A 17,391-nucleotide genomic window follows, 5' to 3' on the forward strand; every position below is an offset into this window, starting at 1 on the left:
GATAATGTACAAGTTATGCTGTGCCACAGGGTTTGTCACAAGTTAAGAAGGCAGCCAGCTTCCTCATCCTCCCCAGCTATTTCAGAGCCCTGCTAACCAGCCCACCTGGAGCTTCAACGACCTTGGCAGCACATGGATCGGTACGGATTAGCTCCTAATGAACAGCTATCTCTGAAGGACTAGGGAGCAGCATACAAAGATTTGCATCCTGCATCTCTCTAAAGGTCACAAGGAAGTCAAATAATGACATACAAACACATGCCCCGCTCCTGGAAACGTTCAAGGCCAGGCTGGACGGGGCTTTGTGCAACCTGGTCTAATGGAAGGTGTCCCTGTCCCTGGCAGGGGTGGGGTTGGAACTGGATGGTCTTCAAGGTCCCTTCCAACCTAAACAGTTCTGTGATTCTGTGTCACTCAGGTCTAATCTGTTCTTTTATTACAGAGACAGAAGTTAGCTAGTAAGTGGCACAGACTCCAGCACTGACAGCAGCTGGTCACCTCCCACCTTTCCTCCTCAATCCACAAACACATCAGAGCAATCAAACGTTATGTGAAGAGCTTCCTCCATTAAGAAATACGTTACACACTGGTTTGCTTCAAACCGGTACAATGCCTAGGATCCAGCCTAAGGTCAGTCCAGATCCCTTTAAGATCTTTATTTATGCTTTCTCCCTCTCCCCTCTCCTTTCTGCCTGGCCCTGCTTTGAATGCAGAAGCACAGGCAATGTGTAAGGTGATGCAGCCCAGGGCCACAGCAGGACAGGGACAATCAAAGCTACGCTTCCTGTCACAGCAAGGTATGAGACCTGCAGATGGACCCTGTCAGACTTTGAAAGCACAGAGCATCACTGTAATCACAGCAGAAATGCTTGTTTCCAAGGAAAACAAAACAAAAAAAAGGAAAAAAAGGAAAAAAGGAAAAAAAAAAAGGAAAAAAATGATGACACAAAAAAAAATGCTTTTCAAAACTCAATTTAAATGCATGGCCGGTGCTGCTTAATGTTTCCCTGGACTTCTAATTCCTGATCTCTAGCTTGATTTGCTGAATCTTCAGATTTGCCATTTAGATTACAGAAATGCTGAGTCAGCACTGCAACACTAACAGCAGGTGCGGGCGTTTCATAGCATTAGTACACAATGCATTTAGAGAAGTCTGGAAGCCTGGCTTTAGGTTTCTCGCATACTTGTTATTGAACAGAAAGTGGTATTGAGAATATAATTACTTTAATCCCAGCTTTCCTCCTCTTGCAATTCTAAGCAAGGACCAAACTCCAGAAGCGTGAGATTCCTCACTAAGTTTCCGCAGCAAAATTAGAAAAGAACGGCTCTAAGAAGTTACCATAAATATTAATGGAAATTTGGGTTTAGTATTACTCAGCTGTTGTCCCTGTTTAGCCTCTGCTAAAATAACCTCCAGTCTTGGTCATCCGAAAGACTTCTCACCACTGGGATACAGGCATTTCCACAGCTTTCCTTCAAGGCTGTTGGGGTTTGGGGTTGCATTTGCCCCGTGGCTTTGGACATTGTGCACAGTTTCTGGGAGCCATTGCTGAAATTACTTGAGTGTTTTTTTCTGTGGAGTAACAATTTTATAATCTCTTTAAAAATCTCCTTGCTTCTGATGCTTTTGTATTCATTCGGGCTGGCAGACTATTAAAGAAGAAGAATTACTGATCTCAGAAGAAATTTCTTCCTGTTAACTGTGCTTTTCATTTTACCTTTGCCTCTCCAGCAGTGAACACACCCCAAATGGGTAGTTTGTCACCTTTATGCAGTTCATGTGCGAATTGTTCTTTGGGGAGGAAGCAAAGCAAGAGGAAATATAAAGAAGCAATCTCAGATCAATCATACTCATTTAGAAGGCATTTGACGTATGAGCCACAAACATCTCTCTATGATGGGCTTCACATTGATCTGGTTCCTTGTGTCAGAGCAAATGGCAAGGACAAGCATGGGAAAGCTGTACAGGTTTGCCATGAACACCTTCCTTGGGTCAGTGGGAGGCACACAGGACTTCTGCAGACAGTGTCTCTGGGTGCAGTGTAAAGAACAGAACATCAAAGGGAATAACACTGGAATTCTATGTTAGACTGTTTTTTCCCTCTCAATGAAGGATATTTATGAAGGAATCATTATTTTCATCCCTATCTTTCCTTTGCAAACCTTATGTCTGTACTGACGCATCTCCAGTCAAGGACTTGCTTTGTTTCTTGAGCAGACTTTTGCTTACAGACTTCTTCAATTCTTTTCTGTTTAGCTGAGATAGTACAAGCTATTCTAAGAGATCAATTGAAACAAAGTTTAGAACAGAAAATCTCAGCATCCTAGAATGAGGTTTGTTAGGCTATGGAATGGTCTCCTGGGGATGTGGTGGAAATGACTTTGCTTGCAACATATAGAACTGCTGAAACAAAACACTACAAATTACAGAATAAAGAGCAAATGAGATTTTTTCAGGGACTGAGCTGGGATTTAGTAGACACGATAGGTCACTGCAGGCAGCTTTGATTCCTTTCCCATCTTACCTCTACCTTGGTGTAAACAAGGAAGGAGCAGCTTTTATTACCACCACTCCCCCCCCCCAAAAGAAACCAACCCAAACAACAAAACTAAACCAAACAACAACAAAACCACACACACAAATTCCCAAACCAAAACCCCCACAGAAAATCACTTCTTGGAGGGAATGCATTCTTCAATGGTTTCACTGGAACTACAGTTCACTGCGTTTCTTCAATGTGTTCAAGGCACTATACGCTACCTTTGTTACGGTTTCAGCCATATTTGCTTTAAATAAGCCTCCTCTTTGAAGTGGGTATTCTCCAGATTTTAAGTACCGTGTATCAGATGTTTTCTAACATTTACACCTTGTTTCCCATTTCACACACAGTATCACAGTATGCTAGAGATTGGAAGGGACCTCGAAAGATCATCTAGTCCAATCCCCCTGCCGGAGCAGGAACACCTAGATAATGTTACACAGGAATGTGTCCAGGCGGGTTTTGAATGTCCCCAGGGAAGGAGACTCCACAACCTCCCTGGGCAGCCTGTTCCAGTGTTCCGTCACCCTCACCGAGAAGAAGTTTCTTCTCAAGTTTAAGTGGAACCTCTGTGATTTCCCAGAGTTGTGTGAATGCACAGATTCTTTTCCTGAGCTGGGACGAGTTACACCCTTGTCTGACTTCGTTACTGCTTCTCACTGTTGCTCCTTACAGAAACTACACTAGTTTTAAGTTTTCACAAGGAAAACCCCATCCTGCAATATTGCCATAGCATCTGCCCATCAAATTCAACTGTGAGGATGCTATTTCCTTCCGTCTCTTACTATAAATCCCAGTGAAACAAGCGCTATGAAATACTCCTGTCCCATATACTTGAAGGAAGTCACTTTTATGCTACCTTAAGTGTGGAAGTACTCTTAGACACTGGGAAAGGGCAGACTTCAAGTGTTTCTCTCATTTGCCCGAGTAAAAAATATCCATATTTGAAGGTAAAGCCAGAGTAAAATTCTATTTAAATGCAGGTGGATGTGTATGGAAGTTAGGGTATTCCTCTGGCTCTCATCTGCATTGCCTGATGTATAAGAGAGAAAAGTCAAAATGTGTCCTGGGAGGACGTGGGGCCAAATCCTTCCTTGTCATTTTTGCTACATCACAAGTATGCTGCAGTCCAGCAAGCACTGTGGGACTGACATGATCAGACTGTCTAGCACCCAGCCCTGCAAAACCAGAAGCGCTGGGTGAATAGGAACATACATTCAAGCCTATACAGAGCTTATGGCTTTAACACAGCAAACTAAACCACAATTTTTCAAGTGCAGATGACAATGGCTAGCCTCATAAAAAGATTTATACCTCATTTCATAGCTGGTTTCAGATTGCGCTTGTCTTTAATCTTGGGTAGAAGGGTACCAGAGCCTCCAGAGAAATGGAATAAATACATAAAGAAAAAGGCAGAACAGATATTTAGGTGCTTAGCTCTGGGCATGTAAAGATGACCAAAATGGAGCAGCTGGGATGCCTGGATTTATTCTTTTAAGAGATGGCTGAAAGGGAGATCTCTTTGCCTTTCCCTGTTGTTCCAATTTCAAGAGCATATCATTGCATGCATTTATTTCTGGGATAATCAGTGACTGTCATGAATATCTGTAATGAACTTACAGATCCCCTGGATGAATTCAAGCAGCCTTGGATCAGACCCAAAAGTGAATCATATCTTTTAATAAGTGATCCCCTGTACATCTGGAACTGACAAATCTGAACAAGCAGTAGGTCACAAATTCCCCATCTCCTATCTATGGATAATTCTAAGGATTTAGATCACTCCCTTTAAGCCTGAACTCTATATTCAGGTTGATTTCGAGCTCCCTACTGTACCTGCTTTTCCTCTGGGCTTTTGTTTTTATTCTCATTCGATTTCAACAGATGCTATTTGCCGCTATTTCCCTCTGCTTTGGAGAGGATTTATCATTGAGATATATTTTCATTTTAGTGCACAAATACATTAAAACCAGGCAGGAAGCCTGACCAAAACAGCTGGAAAGTGACACTGAAATTAAGGCTATAGAGCTGCTCCTCTAATCTGCTGAGCAGTTTATATAAATGGGGTATAAATAAAATGAGTCTGCAAACAGAAAAGCTTAAAGGATATTAAATCCTGGCGCTGTAAGTGATGGCCAAGCTAGCAGGAACCACCTCATAGCATGGAATCTTTTTCTTTCATGTAACAAGGTTATCTGGCCTCACGAGCTTCTCAGGGCAAACTTAATTAAAGGCAAAGAAGAGAAAATGCAAAAGGGGAAAGCTGGTGTTTTGATTTCAGAAATTAAACGTTTTAAACCATGCAGTTCTGTGGGCTACAGGGATGTCTCCCTAGTCTTAGTGGGAGACTTAGAGGGAGAAAGCTTAACTTCACCTTTCATTTGCCTATACTTGTACACGTGCACGCATACACTCATAGGGAGCAGGGACAATGAGTGGACATTTCCTTTTCTTGGGAGGCAAGAGCTCACTGAATCACAAACGTTTTCCCATGGAGAGAATATGCTACGCACGTTGTCAAAAAAGCTTGTCAGTGTTCCTAACGTGCCTATACAATTATATAAATTATGCAATTTAACATAAACTATGTTTATGGATTTACTAAAACACCAATATCTGTTTCCACAGTTCTATCATGCAGCAAAAATCTTTATGTGATCTAAATTACACACTTCTGCAATGGGCTGGAGACTGCATGTTGTTTCTAGCCCTGGTGGAAAAGCTCTGTGCCACAGGTCTGCTGTTCCGAACGCCAGACCTCAGATACATCACTGAACAGGAGAGCTGCTGTAAAGAGATGCTTGTTATTTTGTCTGATTCTGTTTAGCCTGCTAAAACATCCCCCTATCAGTTTGTATCATTGAGCTGCTGCTCAGCTACAGGCCTAAATCCAATCTCAGATTGATGAAATGCATCCGACATGACATTTGACTCAATCTGCTCATAAATAATAATAATACTACTTTACATTTATATAACCCTTTTCAGCAAGAGCTCTCCCAAAAGGCCTTTTTGACCTCCAATTTATCTATTGTGACTCTCACTGAATTAGAGGCAAGCATAATGTTCTCTACTCTACTACCACACACAACATGGCAATAGCCGTGACACAAATTATCTTTACAATGAGATTCCAGTCATCTTAGCTATGTGATACTCAATAATCCATCCCAGCAGAGATCACCTGTAACCTAATCGCTATTAGCATCTCAGCGACTCAGACAGCTGTCAACTATGTATAAAGCTACCTGCCCAGTAAGTACTACCCCCTTTCTTCCAAAGCTGTCATTGCCAACTGTTATATAATTATACAGACCTTAGCGTGGCAAAATTAACTCCAGAAAAACAATACTTTTAAGAGCAGGATTTTAAAATTCACTCTTGACTGGAAACAGATGCTGAAAAAAAAGAGGTTCCTGGACTTAGTCTGGGTTTTACGATGTTTGCACCTCAACCCTAACCAAGGAAATACTGAAATACTGACATTTACCGCTGTGACGTTGTCACATTGGAAAGGTTGTGTAGGTCGTATCAAAACATGGCTTTGTTCTGCTTGTAGTCAGGATTTTATTCTACTATGGCTTGTGAGGCTAGATTTTCAAAGGCATCTAGGCATCGAACAATGCAGATAGGGATTTTCAGATTCATGTGCTGTGCCTATTGCAGCTATTGAAGCCTAAATCCCATGAATAAAATTGCCTTTGATAAATTGTGAAGACTGGCTTTAACAATCTGCCAACACACAGCACCTATCTACACATCTGCCTAAGAAACTCATTGTAAGACATTTTTCTCCTGTTCCTGCTGAAAGCAGAGATACAATTCCAGAGGAACAGAACTTAGCCAACGTGGCATTTATACTTCTATGTAAAACTTCCTAATTTGTTTAACACAGGAAGGATAATGGCTTTTAAGCAACCTTCAATTACTTAGGTCATTTTAAAATATCATTATGGCTAACAGACTACGCCATAGACAGCTGATGACAACTTTACTAGAATACGCAGGACACACAGTAATAGCAAGTATCAACTCTGGCACTTATAATTCTTAGCTTGTATATGAGAGATCCAACCGTAAATCCCTGTTCTGAACCAGGAAGAACAAGGACATGAACCCTGCAGTGAAAGCTCAGGGATTTTAGCTATTTTAGTATGGTTTTGTTGCTTTTTTTTTTTCAAGATCTCTGGTTTTATTGTAAAATTTTAAAGAAGCTTCTTGTTAATGAAGCTTATCTCTGTTCCCAAGATTATGCCCATAAAGCCTTTATATAGCCCCTTGTTCGTGCAAAGAGGCCAATGTGATCAGCAATTACCAAAAGTAAACAGGATGTTGATCTTATCGCACATTATAGATTGAATCAATGCTGTAAGAGAACCTGAGAAAAAGCCTAATGAAGCAGTGATTTTCTCTGCACACCCTGGCCTCTTCTGTCCTTTTTTGTTTTCTCACCTGCTGGTACCCTTGTCCCCACATCCAAACCTGCAACACTTCCCATCTTTGTTTGGTATCCACCTACCACCACTTGAAAAGACAGATGTGTATTTGCTATACAGAGAGAGCAGTTTGCAAATCTGCCTTTAGACTAAGGTTCCAGGTACAGTTAAAAATCTCACAGCTCTCTCACAGTGTTTCAGCTCTAACAGCAGACATCCCATAAACTCTTACAGTTAAATACGCACTCTATGCCAGCTTTACACTTTGGCATCTGATAGCGAACTGAAAGCAAAAGGTTAAGTCAATGGTTCTGATCTTGTAACCTAAGCATGAGCAGCTTATTCCTACTTTCCTTCAGGTGAAGTAATCACATAAAAATAAAGCACTTTAATAAAACCAGAAAGTGTTCAGACCTCCATTCAAGACAGAAGGAATTTTGATAGTTCTGATTTTATGGACTGTAGAGTAGGGTAGCAAAACTATGTTGATTTTCTTACAGGGGATAGAAATAAAATGAAATGAAAGCAGATGGATCTGCCCTAGCAGTGAACCATTGGATACAATACTTTGCTTCAGTGAGTATCCAAATTATTTTCAGGTAGTTTGGCACACAGGTAATTTATGTGCTTCGTTCTCTGCCTGCTATTTAGAAGCTGTTTCTCAAGTAGGGTTTGTTCTCTGAACTATTCCCCTTTGCATGCACTATTTCACTCTTAACTCTTCTAATATTCTTCTTAAGGTTAACTTAGTGAATTCAATATACTTTCCTTTTGTTGCACTCAGACACTCTGCTTGTGGCTGGGGTCAAACTAAAAACCGAAAGGGTGCTCTCAGGTGACTGCTCGCTTGATGACTGCATGTATCATGCACTAGAGGCAGTCCCAGCCGTGATACGTCTGCTTTCAGTGACCAGAAGAAACTATTAGGGCACAGTGGGCCTGCAAAGGGCAACTTTACCAAGTACTTTTTTCTAACCAAATAAAACACCTCTTTCTTAGAGACCTCAAACACAAAAAACTGACTCCTACATGCAGCGTATTTAATATTTTACAGTATAAAACAGGAGACTGAAGCACACATTTTGTTTTAGATGAGCTCCATCAGAAGACTCAGTGTTAAAAATGCAAGTAGGGTATCCCAAGATTCCTGATCAGCAAACCAAAATGTTAATTTGACTGTGAAATATCAGACACTCAGTTCATATCAAAATGAGTTGAAGATGATGGGTATTAAGGAGCAAGTGGGTCACAATGAGGAGGCAATGGTCTCCTAGAGGTCCCCTTGTCCCCACTGCAGTACAGAGTTGGGCTCAACATGTCACTGCCCCTCCAGTCTTGGCCTCAGCAGCCCCCACTCACTTCCTAACACACAGAGCAGTTCAAACACCCCCATCACCCCTGCATCAGTAGAGCACTGCTGTTAACTCCAGTAGAGGTATTCTTGAAGGGCTTGTGAGCTACATGTGATACAACACATGGCTACTCAAGAAATGCATATGGAGTCTGAGGATGCTCAGACTCCCAGAGTATAAGCAGCTCTGAATTCTACTAAGTGTCCTGCTTTTGTGGTCCTCACTGAAACACGTAAAAATCTGACAGTGTTTTTATCCTTACTGGTACCAGTACTTCCCTTCACTTGGTGGGGGACTCAAGGTTAGAGGAGTGATATTATTCTTATTGACAGATACAAAATCCTCACAGAAGAAGCAGCTGGAAAACCAAAGACCATCCACAATGGACTTTAGTACCTGGAAATCATAATGCTGAACTAAATATCCAGGCCCCAAAAAGTCCCAATGTGTGAAACAGCAGCATTATTATAAGGCATTTCTAAGTGACACCACCCCAGCCATCTGAGTTAAGCTACAAATACACCCAAACTTACGCCTTTGGAGATTCCTAAATCTTTCAGAATCACCTGAAAGGCTACAGAGCTGCCACGACTAGATTTACAGAAGAGGATAAATCTTGGCAAAACACTGCATTGTAGTTCAATTATCCTGCTTCAGGGAAATCTAATTTAATTGTTGGAATGCAATCACTTCCGATAAGGTTTGATACTAACATCATTATCTGTCTGCAAATGTGTCTTCACCACATGTTCTTTCTAAGGCAACTGAACAAAACTGATAGGCACCCACTTCAAATAGCAAACAATTTGTTGTTACTATAACTTGTAAAGCATCTAGTTAGAGGCCAGTAATTAATTTTATTAAGAAAAAAAAGATTGTAGCTTCCTCTGAAAAAAAATAATAACAGAAACCCCTAGTATTTGTTATTGCAGTGTTTCCTATACAATTCTCCTGGTACAGTACTTCATTCCTGTGTGGTCCACTTCCTACAGACTACTCCACTGTGCCATTTCCTGCAGGGTGACATGAAGTCCAGCATCTCGTCTCACGGGTGCTGGAATAAACTGTTGCAAAATTTGATATTTAAGGATGTTGGGAAACTGCTTTCCCAAGTTTCCCTAACGTTCAAACAGTTTCCATAAATGCAGCTGAACGCGTTTCTTCACTGGTCCGGTTGTGCAAAGACACCTTGAGGATAAACAATTTATAGCTCCTTAAGTCCTTTGACACAGGATTGCGACATTAGGTATGACTAAAACACCCGCTCATGAGGTCATGAGCATGCCAAATGAGGCAGGGAGGACGCCAGTTAGAGTGGGGTCACAGAGGCATAGCCCTGGCTAACTGCACAAATACTTACTTGGGGATCTGCAGCCACAACGCACCCTGCATTGGTAGCAGCTACACTCTTCTTGATACGTTAAAAGCCTGGGTCCATGTTAAAAAGCTGCAAGCATGCTTTTAGAAAGTAGGCTTTGTATAAGAAAGAAGCCCTCTTGACTCTGATCTCCTTCCATATCCTTCTGTTGACATGAATATTAGCAACACAAACCTATTACTATAGCAATATTCCTCCAGCTTATGACCTGTATCCGAGAAGCTTTACTTTGTAGTTCTCACCATGCAATTTATCAGCTCCATTCTGAGAGCCTGAGGTACCTTACTGTCATGTTTAGGCAGAATGCTGATCAACGTTACAGGTTTCCCACCCTACAGGATGTCACTACTGCAAGGAGAGTTAACAGTAATTCATTTGGATCACTTCTCATTTCCAAAACGGGTATCAGAAACAGCATTTTACATTGTCTTTGCTGAAGGCAAGGTGTTAGGCTAAATGTCTATTCAGTTAGACATAGGACAGCCATTCTTATGTTCTTACCTGTTTTAATGTTCTCTGATATTTGAGAGATAAGTACTTAGAGGTTCTGAGTTGCAGCATGGTGACATTTGGAGAGTACAAGAGCAAGGAGCGCAATGCAATCCTGATGCTGATTCTGAAGTTAGTTCTATTGTACAATTCATTGACGAATTCCATCACGAGTAATTTGTATTTATGAAACCGCATAATAGACCCAATGGCTTTTTTAGATGTTAAGCCTATCCAGTGTCATCACGCCGTGGTGAATGTATCTATTGTTAGCATTAGCACTGAGGATTTTAAACTTGAACAGATTTTTGTTACCTAGGGAAATCTACATATGTAAATTCCAGCAGCAAAAATCCCCAGCCTACCAGTATTGAAGTTTTCTTGGTTTGCATGGTAAAAACCTTAAAATAATTAATCTTTTGTAGGGGCACGGTTTAGCAAGATGTGCTATTTTGAAAACAGTCCTTGAAGCTTTGTAAGCCTGAAAAATTTGCAAATAGATGAGAAGCAAACCTTAGTAAAAGAGATAAGGTAATAAAGTATGTACTTTTTAGCTAATTGTAGATGTAATGCCTAAAGATCTTGTGAAATAACTTCTGTTATGCTGGGTATTAATATAAATTAGCTCAGCTGTGAGCATGGTCTCTCTTTTCTTAAGAGCTGAATAGATTTGCTGTGACATTACTGTACAAACCTCTGGAGATGCTCTGTGGATAATGATGAATATTGAATTAATTTCCATCACATTAAACTACACTGAAACATTTGACTCCTGGTTGTATTACCTGTTTTGTTCCCACAGCCGCACCAAACACTTCATACACAAGTTATGTATCTTCAGCTTGAATGTCAGAGCACAGACTATAGCTGCCCTTCTCCCAAATAGCCACTGGCTTATCAGAAGTGAAGCAAATGAAGATCTGTGATTTTTTTAATAAGCCCAAGTGAATCTTTGTGAATGTGACCCCTGGTCTTTGTCCTGTTACCTCAAAGCAAGGATGGGCTGTTTGGAGTGGAAGGAAGAAAGCCCAGACTGGTGGATTTCCACATTGCCAGTTACTATGCACACTGATGGCTGTTAGAAAGCTAACATCTTCCAACCCTTTCTGTAGAGTTATTCTCTTCACAGTTTAAGGAAAAGCCTGTACTATGTTGGATGCTCCTGTGTAGGAGCACTCGACACTCCTGACTACAATACATTCTTGTAATCACAAGAAAATTTCATTTGTCTCCCAGAGGGCTCCCTGATCAGAGTCATCAGCATCATTTGATCTGACAGCAGACAAGAACTCTGCTCAGAACAAGATACTTTACCTATGGACAGCTGTACCTGAGCAACAAATACATGAGCACTTTTATACGCTCTGGGGAATAGTTGCATGCGGAGAACTATAGTTGGCAAGATACTGGTACACAGATACAGAAGGGGACTAAAGGAGGACTCCCACCTCGTACCTCTGTGGATCACAATAGTTTTACTCTGACTCCTATTCCCCTTTACAGAAAGGGGCTATGGAGCATCCAGATGAAACTAAAGAGGTGTGGGAAAGTGGGGCAGATACAGGGGCAAGACTCCCACTTAAAAGAGTGGCACTGGAAGTAATAAAACCACCACTCAAAAAGGTGCTGCTGCTGCTGCCTGTAATGCTTTATGCTGGTGGAGAGATTCACGGGCTCCAGTGAGACCTGACCACTCATGTCTGGCTGCAGTTTAACCCAAATTAGATAGCTTCTAGGCCCTCAATAACACAGCAACCTGAACTGGAGCTTGGTTTCCAAGTACTTCATTCCAGCTCACACTATAGTTTTCCTCCTATGTGACATAAACGTTTCCAGGACAAGTTTTGCTTTTCTTTGTCATTCCTGAATCTGTAGCAGTAGAAATCAGTATGATCGGGGAAGCATTGGAAAAACACTTGTCAAATTGTTTGGGAGTTGTCATCTCCAGAATGAAACTGAGATGGGTGGCTGGTGTGAATGAACAACAACTGCCCTTTCAGAAAGCCTCTGACTTTACTCCATGTTAACAGGGACAGTTAGATTAGCAGGGAGCACTAATCCCCACTGGCACTATGTCTCCTATTCCCTGAAAGGCTGGACATACTTTTTAGATGAGATTTTGCAAGCACAACCAGCGCACAGCACAGCGAAAGAGACAAGTACAAAAAGGTGTAAGGATTTTGACAGCAAAATGAGCCTTGTCTCAGCTGCTTTGACTGGATTCTGGTTCATAGGAATATCCTTTCCCTTTAGATCTACACCCAAGGACAGGTACGGTTTTGTGGCTCTTAAAATGGACTTGAGATAACTCTCTGCTCTATAGTTGGTATACGCTTGAAGCCTCATTTCTTTTTACAGTGCTGTTAGCCAAAGCATCTAGGGTTTGGTCCAGACTGCCACAGGAGCCACTGAATGAGCTGCAATGCACAAAGATTAGGCAAACTTTCTTTTCTACCCATCTTCTCAAAATAGGTCATCGGGATTGTACCAGACTGCCTAAGGCACTCAGAATCAATTCAGGCTAGTCATTTATGAGAAGACATACAAAATAAGTTACACACATTTCCTGCTCTGGGCTGGACTCAACATGGAATTCAGATTTGTTTCAAATTTCTGATTCCTGATAATAGCTAAAATTAAGAAGAAAAACAGAGGGTAAGAGGAGGGTTGCTTTTTGTTGCCTGGTTTTCCTTGTTTTTTAAACAGGAAGATGAAACTTCAACTAGTTTTGACAAAAAAATACAGTCAAATTTATTTCTAAAAGTTTGCTTAGATTTTAATCTGAGAATGTCTATTCATACGATGACACATGGAAAGAGCTTTCTTAATGCAATATCTTTATAGAGGTGATTTGGAAGATCAGTTCATTTAAGATTACTCCATGTTGCTTGCTTTATTAATTGCAAAAAAGCAATGCTCTAGGAATGATGGCTTATATAGTTTTTCTATTTACAAGCCTATTAAGAGTCACAGAATAGAATCACAGAATAGTTTGGGTTGGAAAGGACCTTGAGATCATCCAGTTCCAACCCCCATGCCATGGGCAGGGACACCTCACACTAAACCATCTCACCCAAGGCTTCATCCAACCTGGCCTTGAACACTACCAGGGATGGAGCATTCAATGATCTTACAACTAGTGTGTCAACACTGTCCTCTTCCCTTCTGATTTTCAATTATGCTTTAATGTACCAGACAACCCTTTCCTAGCACGGTTCCAGTTCTACCAAGTGTTGAGGCCATCTTTGACAGAGTGAGTTTTCACCTTTATTCTTGTTAATGCTGAAGAACGAAAGCAGCCTGGAATCCAGAGCCTGCCCTCTAAACCAGAGGATCTCAGCCTGCAGTGTGCAAACTACCTGCAATTTGGGAAACACCAGAAAGTACTTTAAATTGCTGGGGTGGGATATTCCTGTCTATTAAATCGAGGAAAGGATTTTAAAGGAGGGGAATTACAAGTGCTGGATGACTGTTTAAAATTTAGTCTAAGTTTTATTTGACTGTGAATATAACTGTGTCAAGCCATCCCCAACACGGTCAACAGCGAGAACAGTGAATTGTTCAATCTTGTATCAGTGCAAGCACACAAGCACGGCCTTGCATTTCTGAGGTTTTCCTGCAGAACCTGCCTATTCAGGCTGCAAAATCTTTATGACAGCTGAAGGCTTTAATATTATCACATTGCTTTGGTAATCAGGGGGAGCACAGAACCCAGGTATTCCATGTAGTTCGTAGGACCACTTTCCAAAACAGAAAACCTCTTAATTTATGTTAGAAAGTTGTGCTTCATAATCTAAGAGTTCACAAAATTCTAAGTACACATTGACAAGAAGAAGCTCAGACTGGTGTTTGCTTTTAGCCTAGTTTGATCAAGCTCAGCTTCTGCTTGTAAGTATGTGTGTGCTTTTATCTGCCTCTCTCATCCAACTAAATAACTTTTAAACCAATTTCAGCAACATTGGGCAGGGAATAAAGGTCTTTGAAGTCGGTCTCAACATTCTGGATGTCAAATTTTCTACAAAATGACTGGAAACAGGTAGCTAGGTAGAGATGAAAGGGCACACACTGCCCGCACCGAGTATGTTTAGTGTGACCTCAATTCATACTAAGCCTCAGGGAATTCACAGAGGATAGAGAAGTGCCGCGAGTCCCGACATGAGAAAAGCTTCCGTCTGTACTTGAATCTTTATTAACAGTGACATGAGGAATCCTACCACAGGACTCCAAGGCACTAGGAACAAGGCCTTCGTACTGCCACTGCCCACCAACCCACTTCTGCAGTTGTGTTCAGGTGTGTTAGCAACCCGCATGAGTAACAAAACCAACCCAGAGAAGAGCCCATTCTCTGTTACGTAAAACCCTTACCCTTTGGGCTGGTATCTCAATAAGAGTCCAGCTACAGTCTGTTTGATCTCATCACATCATCACCTATTATGGTGCAAACAGTGTTTTGTTCCTGAATCCACACTCTGGAAGCTAACAAAGCACGTAGGACGCCACATCTCATACAAGCAGGATGAAAACCATGTAGATGCTGGTATTCATGTTTGTGCATTGCACTTTCTAGTGACTGTAAATCGTCCTGCTCTGTGCTTAGCATGACTATAGAGAATAGCTAAATTGAACTTACTAGCTTTTGCTTTTTTATGTTCTTTTTTCTCTCTTCAGTTTCTTTTATTATAGAGACAGCGAAGGAAGGTTTAAAGCCCAGCACACATTAAAGTTAATCAAACTCATGTCCAGCTGCCAGTAGCACCAGCTATTTCAGGAGCTACAATACAGACATATGACACTTTCTTCTAGGAACGCCCTCTACACTGAGAGATAGAGGAAGACATGAATAACACATTACCTCTGAGAAGCCCAGGTATTTAAAGTCTTTAGGCTGTTTCTTGTTCTCACAAAAACGGAAGACAAAAGCGCCCTGATTTTTTTAACAAGTACAGGTTTTGATATTTTTTTTCCCCCTCTAGTTTCTAATCTTCCTGGTTCGTTAACCAAAATGTAGCACAAAATACAGCTTGTACAAAACATCAGACATATGGTGTTCACAGAGAGGGGAGTGGCTGCAGAGATGCCTGCGGAGGATGTTGGATGCAGCAAGAGGGAAAATAAAAGGATTTCAGTAGAGCATTTTACTGGGTTTTATCCTCAAATTCAGCCCTGCTGGCTCCAATAGGGATTTCTAGCTGCGCCGGGCTGACCGTGGCTGGGTGCCACGTGCCCACCAAAGCTGCTCTATCGCTCCCCTGTTCAGCTGGGCAGGGGAGAGAAAATACAATGAAAGGCTCATGGGCTGAGATAAGGACAGGGAGAGATCGCTCAGCAATTACCATCATGGGGAAAACAGGCTCGACTTGGGGAAAATTAGTGTAATTTATTACCAATCAAATCAGAGCAGGGTAATGAGAAATGAAACCACTTTTAAAAACCCTTCCTCCCAACTCCTCTCTTCTTCCCAGGCTTAGCTTTACTCCCATTTTTCTCAGACTCCTCCCCTCCAGTGGCACAGGGGAACAGGGAATGGGGGTTGTGGTCAGTTCATCACATTATTTCTGCTGCTCCTTCCTCCACAGGAGGAGGACTCCCCTCACTCTTCCTTTGCTGCAGCGTGGGCTCCCTCGCATCCACCACTAACTTCTCCACCATGAGCCCTTTCCACAGGCTGCAGTTCCCCATGCACTGCCCCAGTGTGGGTCCCTGTGGGGTCACCAGTCCTGCAGCAAACCTGCTCCAGTGTGGGCTCCTCTCTCCACAGGTCCTGCCAGGAGCTGCTCCAGTGCAGGCTTCCCATGGGGTCACAGCCTCTTTCAGGCATCCCCCTGCTCCAGCAGCACGGGGTCCTCCATAGGCTGCGTGGGGAGATCTGCTCCTCTATGGACCTCCACGGGCTGCGGGGGCACAGCCTAACTCACCGTGGGCTGCACAGGAATCTCTGCTCTGATGCCTGGAGCACATTCTCCCCTCCTTCCTCAACTGACCATGGTGCCTGCAGGGCTGTTTGTCTCACACATTCTCACTCCTGTTCCCAGCTGCTGTTGAAAAGGACTTTTTCCTACACCCTTTTTAATTACATTATCCCAGAGGTGCTACCACTGTCACTGATGGCTCAGCCTTGGGCAGGGGCAGGTCTACCTTGGACCCCACTGGCTCTATCAAACACAGGTGAAGCTTATAGCAGCTTCTCAGAGACGCCACTGTGTAGCCTGCCCTGCTACCAAAACCTTGCCACCCAAACCTGATATACTAGCAGTACTGCTTCATTTAATGTACTCTTGCAACTTACAGTCCCCTACTTATCATAATACTTTCTCCTCACTACAGATTTCTTTCTCCATGGCTAATACCTTTTGAGCACTTATTTCTTACTTCAGCTGTCTGGATGGAGCAAGGATAACATGCACAGACTCAGTTTCCTAAGGGACGAATAACTTATCCTTCCATTCCTCAAATTCCACATGCTTCCCTTCATATATATTGATCACACCAACAGGGTGAGGATAAAGTAGGCATCGAGGATAACATTTGGAAACTGGCAATGAACACAGAATTTGTCATGCAGTACAATGTGTCATAATGGATCACCTACAACCATTGAAAACTTGCTTATGCACTGAGAGAGCAATAATAAAAAGTGTGCTTAATATTAATACTTATATTCTGCACACTGGGAAAGAAGGATTCAGAATTCTGCATTCTGAAAGATACTACCAAAAAGTTTGGAAGTGAAAACACTAGTTAAGGGTTGAATTTCTACTCTCTGTTTAACAAATGACCAAGACACATATGCAAGCTGATGTGAGGTATACAGAACAAAGTGAAGGATCTACTCCAGTTTCTCCATAGGACTTACCATGTTTTGGGGGAGGGTGACCAGAAGGTTCTTTGGGATAGGGTGAATCCTGAGTACACATCCATCCTAAAAAAAGTCAGGAGAACAATACCATTATTGATTTTGCACATCTTTTTCTACACTTAAAGACTCTGGAAGAACCTGAAAGACTGCACTACAACATTTAAACTCCCCTCTCTTATAAGAACTTGTATAAGTTTTCTTATTAAACAAATACATAGAAAAACCAAAGCAGTCTCGACTGAAGTATAAAACCGGCTCCTGTTTGCCAAGCAAAACTACTGAAGCTGTACCCTTATAAACAGAAGCAGAAAAGCCACCATCCCCTTGTTGCATGTGACCA

The 17,391-nt window shown here is 41.9% G+C and overlaps 1 long non-coding RNA gene across 2 annotated transcripts in view; it reads right to left on the bottom strand.

Annotated features, from left to right (window-relative positions):
* LOC133269193 (uncharacterized) overlaps positions 1 to 17,118 on the bottom strand; it is a 123,091-nt gene extending 105,973 nt beyond the window's left edge. For both annotated transcript variants that reach the window (XR_009743367.1, XR_009743368.1), the window contains exon 1: positions 17,049 to 17,118. This is a non-coding gene — a long non-coding RNA (uncharacterized LOC133269193). The remainder of the gene's footprint in view (positions 1 to 17,048) is intronic.
* Positions 17,119 to 17,391: the final 273 nt, after the last annotated feature.

This window comes from Pezoporus flaviventris, unplaced genomic scaffold (genome assembly GCF_033815535.1).
Source record: "Pezoporus flaviventris isolate CSIRO_AGI_PZ_B2104156 unplaced genomic scaffold, CSIRO_AGI_Pfla_v1 ptg000015l, whole genome shotgun sequence".
In the NCBI taxonomy this organism is placed as follows: Eukaryota; Metazoa; Chordata; class Aves; order Psittaciformes; family Psittacidae; genus Pezoporus; species Pezoporus flaviventris.